The following is a 13,085-nucleotide window of genomic DNA, read 5'->3' on the forward strand; positions in this document are numbered from 1 at the left end:
TACGACATACGGGGCATGAGATATGCCCATTCAAAGTTTGCAATTTCAATCAGTTGCTATAGCGCCCCCCTTTGGCCAATTGATGTAATATTGCTTCATTGTCATCCTCCCATGACCCTCTACCACTGTGCCAAATTTCACATGGATTGACCAAGTCAGTGAGGAGAAAAACCTGGAACAGACACACACACACACAGAGTTTTCATCATTAGTAAGATTGCTGTAAATTTCACATCTCTTTAAGCTGCGTCACTGTCCTCAGCAGTGATGTAATTTAACTGAGTACATTTACTTGAGTAATATACAAATTTGAGTTACATGTGCTTTAATTTTTTGCTACATTATACTTAAACTGTACTAGATTTATGAAGTTAATATTGTACTTTTCACTCCACTACATTTATTTCACAACATAAGTCACTAGTTACTTTGCAGATTCAGATCAATACAAATATAAACAGCCAATAAATTATGATGAATTGTATGGATAAAGATAAAACTTAACACAAGGTAACCAGTAGTTTATATAGAAATGAATTAGCCCCACCTTTACCAGCTGCAAAATTGGAGTGATGTTGATTAATTCATCAATAATAAACCTTTTTCCACCAAAATTAACACATACATGGGCTGTATTATGTGGTGTGGTGTCATTGCATCTTGCCAGTAAAGGGGGAAATTAAATTTGTGTATTCACCCAGGTGTTGTATTTCCATTTCTGCTGATTAGAGCTGGAGCCATTAAATACATGTGACTACTGCAAAGTCATTTGACCTGGGTGTGAATGCCAATTGTACACTTTCCCATTAAATAAAAAAAGCCAGTTGTTAGCTGGTGTTCGTGGGCTTTTTGTGCAGTGGGAGAGGAGCTTAATTCTAATACATTAAAACAGTTGCATGTGAAATATTCTGAAATAGGCCATTCTGTATATTGAGTACTTTTACTTTTTGTTCTTTGAGGACATTTAAATGCTAATATTTTTGTACTTTTACTCTGCTGCACACTGCAAGAGTCACTGAGGCAAAGCGTAGTAATTCTACATTGAGATATTTACACAGGTTTTAATTCAATGTGTCAGAATGTCATCTTGTTGAAATTGTATGTGAAAGACTTTAATATCGTTGCTGAAAATCATCTGTTTGACAGGTGAATCTCAGCGAACAGGCTGCGACCCAGTACTGGTCTGTGCCGTGTTGACTACCAGGCCGCAAAGATATGATCTGACAAGACCTGGTCATCCATCCTCTCCCCCACCCTTCTGCCAGCACCAGCAGTGAAGGCCCGATGATGAGGAGTGATGGTGAGTGTAGATGCGCATTCAGGTCAGCGTGCTCTTAAGGTTCCACCCTCTGTCCACCAGCAGCACCTCCAGTCCACATACAAACAAAGGGCTGTTTCTGGTTAAACAAAAAGGATCTCATCAATTTAACAAAAGCTCTTTCTCTGTATGGATCCTTTCCACCATATTATCAGACACTTACAATCTGGAGTTACCACGCCAACACGCCCCTACCCCACAGGGCTGTAGGCTACACAGGAGTCTTAAGATGTGTTTGTCTTGTTGTGTCATTGGGAGCCAGAATAGAAGGAGTCATGGCTCAAAACCAGCCGCCACTGCCCGTCAACAAAGACAAAGATGGTTAAATGTGATAAGACCAAAGGACTGGACGGAGGCCATCATCAAAAATGCTCACATGTGCAGCGCACACTTCATATCAGGTTAGGGAAAAAGTATTTCCTGTTGTAGGGATGAATAAGGTTATGTGTATTAAGGGTTATCATGTCCACCTCATCAGAAACTGGGGAGGGATTAAGAGGAATATTGGATTTCTCTGGAACGCTAACTTTTTAGCACATTAGCTAACGTTAGCTTCCATAGCAAAACAAACAAGTGTGGTCCTCCTTTGTAAGATTGGCTTCCTGTGACATCATCCATCCACTGAGTGAGAGCATACGGGTCGGCCAGTCTGGTCCCGTTGGTCAGTGTTTACTTATTCGAGTAACACTGGCGGTCCCGGAGAGTGAGTGACCTGACATGGTGCACTGGTAAATTCAGTCTGACGTGCTACACTAACATGAGAACCCTGTTGGTGGAAGAAACGGAGAGTTATATTTCTACATGAATTAACGAACAATTACGTCAATCACAAATTCACTCCGCTCGGCCAGTGCGCTCTGCCACTCCGAGAGTGTGGTGCTCTGAATAACCACGGTACATTTCAACGGTGCTCTGAATTTACAAACGGTCCAGTTTGTGCCAGAGTACGCTACGACACTCAGAGCTAGTATTTCTGAATGCACCACTCACATCATCTTTCTCTGATGTCCAAAACAAGACAACAGAACTTGCTAGCTAGCTAGCGCTGGCTAATGTCTGAAGGACATTGTTTTGCCTCCAGCTAAGCCCTGCCCTCCAAAGAACGTCATACTGTTTACTAACAGTAAAAGGGTCTATGAAGATATGAATCTTATCGTCTTAATCATCTTTATGGGTGTATTAAAGCAAAACCACAAACAGTACATCATCTTATTTCCCTGCTTGTAATATTTAGACACTCTTACTACCAGTGCTGCTACTCAGCTTAGAGCAGTTTATGCTCAAGTGTGCGTAGAGCATCACCATCTTGGTCTATTTCTTTAAATAACGCATTGATCCCAAGTTCTTTCTGCTTTTTTTTTTCACAGCATGAACAGTTATTATATCAAGTAGAGATAGAGAGGTTTGGTTTACCTGAGATGCTGATATCGAATGCACTTTGCACCTTCATGCATTATTCTCGACAAGCTAAGTTACAAAGGGGCAAAGATGTTGTATCAAACCTTAAGGCGCTGGTGGGCTTTTTTCTACCTCAACAGTCCAGCCAGATTAATAGGCTTGAAGTCGAGGAAGCAGAGCATAAAAAATGTAGTGTTGTTATTGATATTCAGTCAGATAAGCTGTGGTCAGTCGCATTCAGGAGTCTTTAGCGGGGGAGCGGTGCTTAGTGGCCCACACCTTGTTTATCGAGGAGAAAAGTGTTATGTCCCCGAGCTCGGAGGCCTTACGAGGGAGACAGATGGCGGCTGAATGGACCTGTTTCTCCTGTTCCCCTGTGGGGGGAGACTTTAAATGTATCTTGGTGAGATCTCTGGGGGCTGGATGTGTGCATTAGCAGGAGCGTGGGCTGCTTTTGTGTTTCCAATTAAACGTCTGAAACAATGGATGATAGCTGTGGGCAATTGTGGCCGCGTACAATACAAGTACAGGCATCGTGTGTGTGCGTTGTTACTGTAAGAAGCTCGGTGGTTATTATTCATGATATTCAGCTCCCTCGTAAGCCGCACATTCAAGCAGAGCTACAAATTTCTGGATCCAAATGGGCCGATGTCCAATACATATTAGGCTTGTTGCTTGTAAAGTATTACCGTCAAGGGAGGAAAAAGGAAGAAAATGTAGGAAAGAGACAGACTCCAGCTCAGGACGACAGAAACCGAGGCACACTGTTAGACAGAGAGTGGAAATAAAAGGGAAAGAAGGGGTCAAGCTGAGGTATAGAGAGCAGGAGAAAGCTGCGAGAGCTGTGTGAGTATGAGCGTCGTGCAGAGCGAGAGGATGGTCTCCAGCAGCTCCATTGATTTTCTCTCCGTCTCCTCGACCGGCCTCTGACGCTCTCCGCTTCCCCCCGCAGTCACAGAGAGAATGGGCTTTAACAAAGACCTCAGCAGACACCCGCCGACCATGACCGCTCTCGCCGCTCTCCAACCTCCATCCCAGACCTCCGCCGTCAAGCTAAGAGCAACCACCCCCCCTCCCCGCTCCCTCTCCGCTGACATTTGACTCGACACGAATTACTGAGGTCACCTCCACCCGTCCTTTATTTCTGCTTTCAGTGTGTTTCCTTTTTGTGTAGTTTTTGTGTGTGTTCCAGCCTGGACCTTTTAGGGGGCGGCTGATGTGACATGTCACAAAAAGTCAGCATTAAACTCGGGGAGTATTCAGCATATACATGAACTTTTCAGGGGGAAGAACCTGCAATTTGGACTAAAACTCTTCACTGCAACTGCAGATTATTCCACCGCTATTACTGAAATTACCCACCATATCCCACTATTTTATATTATTTATCATAAGTACAGTTATACAGTATACTCTAGGAATATGCAATGAATGAAAGTTACTACTGTCTGCATAAGTTGCAGTGCAACATAGATGATTGACACTTACCTCAGACTTCATGTAGGCCATCTGAATGATATAACATAATAAAAACATTGATGTTAGTTGCGTACGCCCATGAGATGTATTCTACCAGAACTGGTTGTGATAATAATGGCAATTTGTTTGTTAATGATTTATTAATGAACATATATCGGCACGGTGGTGAATCCAGGGTGGGGGGCTCGAACCTTGCCTTTAATTGATAGGGTAGTGAAGTGTGAAAGGGGGAGAGAGAGAGAGAGAGGGAGATACATGCAGCAAAGGGCCACAGGCTGGAGTCGATCCCAGGCCGCTGCGGCAACAGCCTTGTACATGGGGTGCCTGCTCTATCCACAAAGCCACCGACACCCCAAGCTACAGCGATTTTACATTGCATTAATTAGCCTAGTGGCTAGTGGACTTTTCCTCTTCTCATAGCTTAGCAAATTACATACTTGGAGGTTGGAGCTGGGAAAGACTTCACACCTGAGTATACCGCATGTCAGTACAACAAGTCGGAAAGCCAACAAGATGCTGTTAGCGCTACCAGTTCAAGCCAGGGTAGCCATTGTTAGCAATACCAGTTGATAACTAGCATTTAGAAGATAGAAGCTGGACAGGACTGTATGTGTGACCGTTTTAGTTAGACACGTATTAGACAGAAGTGCTGATAAACAGTGTATTACTACAGCTTTCAGTACTGTTGATGCGCTTAGCAGCCATCTTGGATTGTGGGGTTGGGGTTAGTGAGGTTCTTCCGATTTTCTAAGTCAGAAAACCAACTACAGGCGGTGTTCCAGTTGAAATTGCAGACTGGGAACTCGGAAAATCTGATATATTGTAATATTGTTGTTGCAAGAGCAACAAGATAGTGGATTAGAGATGTCCAGCCAGGTTCGTTCTGTTTCCTCTGTATCTCATAACGGCCTTGTTTGCATTATGGCACGTGCTCTGTGTGTTGACTCGTCTTTTTCCCAAAGTCTAAAACATCTCCACTCTGCTGATTTATTCTCAAGAGCGAAGTAAATATCCTCATCATCTTTTTTTGTCTTATTGACGGTGAAATGGACATGCCATGGGAATTTCAAAGTAAAGGCATATCATTGATTTTATTCACTCTGTATCCCATACACTGAATCACTGATCACTGAATCGATAAATCAACCCAATGAGTCATTTATCTGAAGAAATACAGGTTATTTCTCTCTGAAGGTAACATATTTAAAAAGCCACTTTTTAATGAGGAGGTTGTTGTTATGGCAATATTTATAGAAAGAGTATTGTGACTTTGACAGATTTAGCTGCATCCTTTGAGTACAGGACATTTCTATGATGTTAAGTACATGTGTATCTGTGAAACTATACATCATTTATGTTTTGATTAGTGTGTGTCGAGGCTTCCTGCCTAATTTGATAAATGAAATTAAAACCACTACTACAGCTAGCAGCACTCAGTCTAGGGGCATGTGCGCCATACTAGTCTTGACATTTCAAAACTTAACATCACAAAGAAGAAAATGTGAATTTTGAGAGTTACATATAGAATTATCCTTTCCTTTGATTACTGACAGTGCTTGCCGTGTGTTACTGTAAAACATACAACATGTCATTTTCTGCTGCGAGGGGTCTCTCAGTCAAAGCAGTAACAATTTCCAGAAGCTGAACTATCCGCCGTGGTTTCTACTGCTCCACAAAGGGGATTTAAACTGGTAAAAGCACTGAATAAACCACTTTCACGTTAAAAACCATTGTTCTGGGGTGAAAAGCAGCTCACCTGGTAGAGCAGGCGTCGCATACACAAAGGCTGTGTTCTTGTTGCAGCGGCTGTGAGTTTGATTCCCATCTGAAGCCCTTTGCGTCGAGTTTAGTTTAAGGGATTTTTTTTGTCCCCATCATATAGAGGTTTTTTTCCCTTATTAGGTAGTGTAGTTAGACAGACAAGTCTTTTACCCTCTCCTTCGCCATATAGGGAGGGGGATGTTTGGCTTGCCTGTGCTTGTGGCCTGTGACTTCTGCCTGGGTTTTCATCTCCCATGTTGGAGGCTGGCGGCACTGGCGTTTGGCTGGTACGGGTGGAACTCGTCGGACATAAGGTTGTAAGATAATTTTCCGTGCTCAAAGTTTAGCGGTTGTATGTGTGTGTGACTCCATTCATGAATGCTTATTAAAACTCAAGAAAGACAGCCGACGTGTGAAGACTTTTACTTTAAACTGTTCATGAAGTAGTTGTTTTGCCACCACACTGCGCGTCATCCCCTCTCTCTTCCCCCCTTCACGCCATCACTATCCTGTCAAATAAAGGCCAAAAAGCCCCAAAACATCAGTGTTTCTATGATGCTGTTCGGCTCATCGCTTAGGGGCCCAGCTAGCCCATAATTCTCTGATAACTTAAGATCCAGATGCTCAAGAAGTTTTTAGCGGGAGCCAAATTAGCCGCAGAGGTCTCTTCCTCTCCACAACAAACAGACCCTGTGATTTCAATTGGTAAAAACAACAAATATGTCAGTCTAACCTTAAAAATCAGCGTTTCTCAAATGCTATTTGCCACGCAAGGACTGGAGCCGAACTGCTGCAAATGTTTGCTCAGCTTCTCTCTCTGATAACTTAAGATCCAGACGTTTAATGACTCACAATCCTTCATCTGGTTAAATTAGTTAGAAACGACCAAGATTTGAAAAGTGTACTGTAAAAATGTGGCTTAAAGCTTGATTAAAAGTCAGTTTATGACAACTTCTGGCGATAACCACAACGCTGACATATGCGCAAATTAGATATGACACCACGGACAGGAGACGGCAACCAAGTGAAACAGACCGTGTCTTGAAATAAAACGACAGATTTCTCTGGGTTTGAACATTGTTGGAAATGTTTGGAATCATGTCAGCCCACAACTCAACCGTATATATAACATAGTTCTACTCATTTTTAGACATTTTAATGCAGCAAAGTAATATGTCTTTAATAGGAAAGTAACAAAATCTTTTTCATTGTCCATCTTCACTCAGTGTCGAAAATGTAAAATGTAGATGTCACAGGTGAATCCATTAAATATAGCAGGGTTGCCCCTTATAAAACAAGCACTTGCCCCACAACCAGTCGCAATGTCATGTTTAAAAGAGTAAAAGGATAGCCAGAATAACACATAGGCACTGTATGGTTCCCAAACCCTGTGTTAAAATAATAAGGAAAAGCTCCTGTGTTGTGTTAAATCCTAAGCAGACACAGGTATTTCTGAGTTACATGATAATTAATTAATTAAATAAATAATAATTAATGGAAGCCTCTGTGACGGTACACACTGTGAGATTTTGTCTCATGGGTGACCACCCCTCCTCTTTGTTCAATAAACAACGCATGTCTCCATTAAAAAAGCATGTTGGATGTTGTGTATGAATCAACAGCAATTAGCCCGCACCACGCCTTGGGTGGGCCATCTGCCGAGCATCAGATACAAACAGGTGGGCCCCCGTCGCCACGGTGAACACCACCACGACGGCGGAGTGATTAATAGGAGCTCCTAAACATCTCGACGTGTGGAGACGCGGGACGTTTCACGTCTTCGCCGCTGCACGCTTCACGAAGACATATTTTGCCTGCACACACTCAAGCCCACATTTGTTAATTAGCGATTTTAACTGAAGTCATAGTGCAGGCTAATTGCTGGTAATAATGATATTCGATTAGAGAATCAATTGGCTGTGGTGCCTCGACTGCTTTGATGGATGCAGCCTTGGGCAGCGGCTGTGAAAAGCTCACACAGTGACGGTAGGAAGAATAAAACGACTGAACACAGAACAAAAAGAACCTCTGCAGGGGAAACAATGAGTAACAAGAAACACTGGTGAGAGCTCAGGTAGGACTCGAATATAGACTCGCTAACACTTTGCTGTCAAACCCCAAAGCCTTTTGATAGCTTTCCAGATACACAAAAACTTCATCTCTGCCACTGGCGTCTCTTAACTGCAGCTAGTGTGTGTGAAGTCAGAGAAGCCAGCACTATCGATCAGACTGCATCGATTCCCAATGTCAAGTCCAAACAGTGTACAAGAGCGTGCTTGTTGTCCACATCTGTGTGGGTTCTTGTGTACAAGTATGTGTTACATGTCTGTGTGCATGTGAGTGTGCTTCTAATCTGCCCTCAGAAGTTCAATGATCCATTCTGCCTCTGCCGCAGCCTCAAAAATGTGATGTTGCAAAAGTTCCTTGCAACGAATTCAGCTTGAACCATTAGTGTGTTTTCATGGTGCGAAAGAAAAAAGCAAACAATTTGTAATTTGTCCACAGGCAGAGAGAGCTGCGCTGTTGTCAAAGAGGCAAATAAAAGTTGCTCGCAAAGAAAACCAGATGGAAATTCCTCACACGAGAGAGAAAGAGAAAGAAAATCTGGTATTTTTGAAGTGAAGAAATGACTTTAATACTCGTGCCAGAAATAAAACTGCACAGTGAGAGAAGGAGGAGGAAAAAAAAAGGAAAAGAAAGTAGAGACTGACACGTTTGAGTTGACATAATCGTCACCGTCTTGCTGGCAAAGATCTCAGCATCGAGATTGGCAAATGTGACGCTTCTAAGGTTTTTTTGATTTTATGCCTTTTCACTCTCACTGTTTCTCACTTCTGAGACACAGTTTGTAGATTTTTGCTTTTATATTTTTTGTTGTTGTTGTTTAGAAACTGTCAGTCATATCTTTTTTTCTGTGAGATTGTGAAATTACAAATCACAGTTCGTGCAATTAGCAGGAGAGTTGTGTCACCAACATTAAAATCAGTCTTTAGCTAAATTGATTTAAATTGAATGCAGCTCGTCTCTGACTGTAGGTGTAACTGGATGGTTAGTTGGTCTCCTGGTCCCCGGGGCCGCCCTGAGGCCATCTCATAAACTCTGCATGCGCTAATCCACCTGACAGCTTGACAGCACGGCGTTATTTATAGAGCTGAACACCAGCTATGCATGTTTTAGCGAGATGTAGTGAGAGATAGAGAAGACGGTGGCGGTGGCGGCGGTGGCGTTGACGGCGTGAATGTACAGCAGAGTTTGACCTGTCTCACAGGTAGCTGACCCTCTCCTTGTCTCTCTGCCTGTTTATTACCGCACTGCTGAGATAGAATTCATTTGATGTCTAATTACATCACCTCCGCCTCCTGCTGTCAGCGATGCTCTGGCGCTGTGTGTCAGTGTGTGTTTGTGTGCACGTCTCATATATGCTGTCATCACCTCAGACAAATAATATAGCCGCCTTTGAATTGACATTTCCATACACCACCTGTAGCACTGTACTTCACTATTGTTATTGAATCGGCCAGCGGAAAACGCAAAAAACCCCAGGCCGAGGCCAAGAGACTCATCAGCGAGCGCTAATAACTCGCCTCCTCCTCTCTGCTCGATAAGAGCATTTTGTTTTGTTCGGCAGACACAACGAGAGCGACGGCGAGGGGAGAGAGGAGCGCTGATGTGTTTGGTTTGAGTCAAGGCCAGCCGGTTCTGATGGCAGCATGAAGGCTCTGCTGCGCAAACATATTACCGTTCTGTTTCTCTGCCTGACAGAATCTCTTGCTTCTCTTTTTCCTCCCGCTTTGCTGATTATCATTCAGTTTGATTAATTTGGAGCTGCAGAACTTGTCTTTAAGAGATCAGCTCTATAGCAAACAGTCTGTGTGCTGGTTGTGTATCTGACCTCTAATAAGTGTTTAGAGTACTGGTTTACATCCTGTTTGTGTTGTGACTCCTCAGTGTCAGTGTCAACTTACAGTCTCTTAGATTGCACGTCTGAGCGATGAGCACTTCAATCAAAAAAGGCTTTTCCTACTCCAACTGTTTTATGAATGATGGATGCCTGAAGAGGTAAAACAACCCAGAATGTCACAAGAATAAAAGCAACCATTAAAGTCCAACTCAAAAAACACAACTTATAAGTAGAATTTTTGGTTTATTTATCTCAAACTCAACAGCTGCATGTCACGCCTGTACGAACTGTTTTCTATGTAAGCCCACAACTCTGCAGCCTCAAAATAGAGCTGCAACCAATAATTATTTTCAATTTTAGTAATCTTTTTCTGCACATTATTATTGCTGTATTCAACTGGGCCTATACAAAAAGTTATGAGTGAATTTTTTAATTGACTGTATTAGTATGTTGTGCACACCTATTCCCCAATAAAGAGGCAAAATCTACCTAAAAAATTTAATGTAGTTAAATTTAATTTAAAAAACCTTCTCAGGGAACCTTTTTGTCGCTGTTCACACGTAGGAATTTTAAGTGTGTGACACATAAAAAGCCCTGATTGGCAGCCAGTGTGAGGGATGATGACATTCAAAAGAAGAAAGATGTGAGTGGGACAATGGATCACTTTATTGTATGGCGCAAATTAAGACAAAGCACCAATGAAGACGACCTACCATCAAAAGAAAGACAGTAGACAGAAGTAGATAAGAGTGATAACACGTAATAGAAGGGAGTGAAAGGCGGGGTCTTGTTCACGAGCGAGGGCAGAATGGAACGTGACCTGGATCGCAGCATCTGCAGTGATGTGGTGCTGTGCTGGACCATCGTGGTGAAGAGGGAGCTGAGCCGGAAGGGGATGCTTTCAATATTTTGGTCCATCTACGTCCCAACCCTCACCTTTGGTCATGAGCTCTGAGTAGTGACTGAAAGAATGAGATCACAGATACAAGTGGCCGAAATGAGTTTCCTCTGTGGGGTGTCTGGGCTCAGCCTCAGGGCGAGGAGCTCGGAGTAGAACCGCTGCTCCTTCGTGTGGAGAGGGGTCAGTTGAGGTGGTTCGGGCATCTGATCAGGATCCTCCTGGACGCCTCCTGTTAGAGGTGTACTGGGCACATCCAACTGGTAGGAGGCCCCGGGGCAGACCCAGAACACGCTGGAGGGATTACATATCTCATCTGGCCTGGGAACAACTTGGGGTCCCCCAGGAGGAGCTGGAAAGCGTTGCTAGGGAGAGGGACATCAGAAGTACTTTGCTTAGCCTGCTGCCCCCACAACCTGACTTTGGATAAGCGATTGAAAATGGATGGATGGATGGAACGTTCCAGAGCAGCAGTCATTTTGTCAAATCGTTTTCACAGAATTAGCACAACCCGGCATTTGTATCTCAGCTACTTCTGTCTATGTGCCCTGGTGGTCTGGTGGTTCCTCTTAGATTCCTTTTGGGAGGCAACAACAACCTCTGAACTAAGGCAGATACTCAGTTTGTCTTTTCCTTATGGGAAACAACTCATTCACTAAGAAGGAAAGCAGTTACTGATGTATCATATTAATACATTTCGGGGTCAGAAGATCACAGTCTCTTTAAGTAAGTTGAGGTATCCAACAGAGTTTCAAAGAGTTCAAGACGCAAACTTTATTACCATCGATTGCAAAACCTGCAAAACAATTAAATGTGGCGAAGGCGAATTCATGACACGTTATGTCACAAATCAGATCTGCCTAACTCGGGCAGACAGATACTAAAATAGGTGTGTATGACAGAGCAGTCATCTGCTGGCACATCTCATGATTGCTCCACACAGTCCCAGAATAGACGAGGAATTCGAGGTCAGGTTTATAAAAAGAACCCTTAAGGGGTAAAACACTGTTATCTATCTACATTCAAAGATAATATTGTCCCAATGCACTGATAAATTCATAAGAAGTTTCATGAAAAACAGGGTGAAGTCGAAGTCCCCAACCAGCAGATCTAAACAGTGCTGAAAACTTCTTTGAGAAGGCCGACTCCCTTTAAAAGAACTGCAGGCTTTTCTTCTCCTCGGCTGCAAAGGCGTAATGTCTGTCGTTATTTCTGTTATTTTGTCCACCCTCTGTAGTTGTTTACAACATTTGTTTTCATTTATGCTGCCATATCAAAGCATTGCAAGTCTAGATTATTTACCAGCAGCGTCTCCTAACTCATATTTCACGGGCCTCCCACTGCTTATCCAACCAAGTGAACCCTGCATCATTCACCCTCAGCATGTGGTGGCTGTGAAATGTAGAAATGCATTCAGTAGCATTATTAATAACGGCTGCTCTGAAAACAGGGAACAAAATGCAAAATGGGAAGCAGGATTGGAATGTAAAGGGAAACAACTCAATCAACTCAGTGACCTACTAAGTTTCAGCTGACTGAAAGGACAATTTGCAGGATGATTTTATGACCTTGTAGAATGTCATGGCTGAGTTATTGTTCAGTGTATTTGTGGAGTTTTGTTGTGATACCAAGGTTCATATTCGAACATCATTTTATGTGTGATACCACGCATGACCTTATCTTTTTCCGAGATATTCCTTGCGATCTTTAGGAATTTATTCATGCACTAAAAGCAGGAGACTTGGGGTGCTTCCACACCTGCCCTGTTTGGTTCGGTTCAATCAAACTCGAGTGCATTTGCCCCCTAAGTGCAGTTCGTTTGGGCGGGTTTGAACACAGCAATTGCACTCAGGTGTGCACCAATACAACCGGACCAAGACCTTCTTGAAGAAATGGTCTCGGTCCGGTTACAAATGAACTCTGGTGGTGAGAACGTGTTCTGACCTCGATCCGAACCAACTGCAGTCACATGACACATTGGGTGCGGTTACATGATGGCTTCTCATTCAGCATGAAATAAATCTGAATGAAACTATTCGGAATTAAAGTTTTTCCAGGTAGTTTTCTTGGGAATCATTCATTCCAAATGAGGATTTACACGGAGATCAGTTAAATCGCCTTTATTCGGGTCTGCGCAAGGTTTGGGGCAGGGAAGGTTTCTGATTGGATAGGGGGCGGGGCGGATGTTACATGTTTACCTTTACCGGAAGAAAACACTGTCGTCCTCGCTCCGATAACAAGATGCTTGACGACGCCGTTCTTAGTGCCTTTTTCGGGCTTGTTTTGCTTATATTCTTGAAGCAACAGTACGACAACAACCTTGTTCTGCT

The sequence above is a fragment of the Epinephelus moara genome, chromosome 23 (assembly GCF_006386435.1).
Source record: "Epinephelus moara isolate mb chromosome 23, YSFRI_EMoa_1.0, whole genome shotgun sequence".
Taxonomy (NCBI): domain Eukaryota; kingdom Metazoa; phylum Chordata; class Actinopteri; order Perciformes; family Serranidae; genus Epinephelus; species Epinephelus moara.